The following is a 636-nucleotide window of genomic DNA, read 5'->3' on the forward strand; positions in this document are numbered from 1 at the left end:
CCCCCCCCCCCCCCCTTTTCGTTTCTCAAAATAGTTTTCACATATTTAAAAGGTCTTTTCTATTTCAATCTTGTATAGAAATTCTTGACACATGTATGATTCTAAAAAATTCTCCAATCTACGAAGCTCACCTCGCTTTGCCACACCCTTGAAATTCTTTACACATGTATGATTCTCAAAAAAATCCCCAACCCGTTCTGCCCCCCACCCCCTCCTCTTTCGTTTCCCAAAATAGATTTCATTTATTTAAAGGGTTTTTCCTATTCCAATCATGTATAAAAACTATTGACACATGCATGATTCTAAGAAAAAATTCCAATCTACGAAGCCCACCTCATTGCTCCCCCCTCCCTCCCTCCTTCGTTTTCCAAAATAATTTTCATATATTTAAAGGGTCTTTCCTATTCCAATTATCATTAAAAATTCTTGACATATGTATGATTCTAAGAAAAAACTCCAATCTACGGAGCCCAAATTCTTAACAGATGTATGATTCGCAGAAAAAAAAAACCCCACCCCACTCTATCCCCCCCTCTGTTTCCCAAAATATTTTTCATATATTTAAAGAGCCTTTCCTATTATTCTTGACACATGTATAATTCTCAAAAAAATACCCAACCCGCAGCTGCACCCCCC

The sequence above is a fragment of the Solanum stenotomum genome, chromosome 2 (genome assembly GCF_019186545.1).
Source record: "Solanum stenotomum isolate F172 chromosome 2, ASM1918654v1, whole genome shotgun sequence".
NCBI lineage: Eukaryota > Viridiplantae > Streptophyta > Magnoliopsida > Solanales > Solanaceae > Solanum > Solanum stenotomum.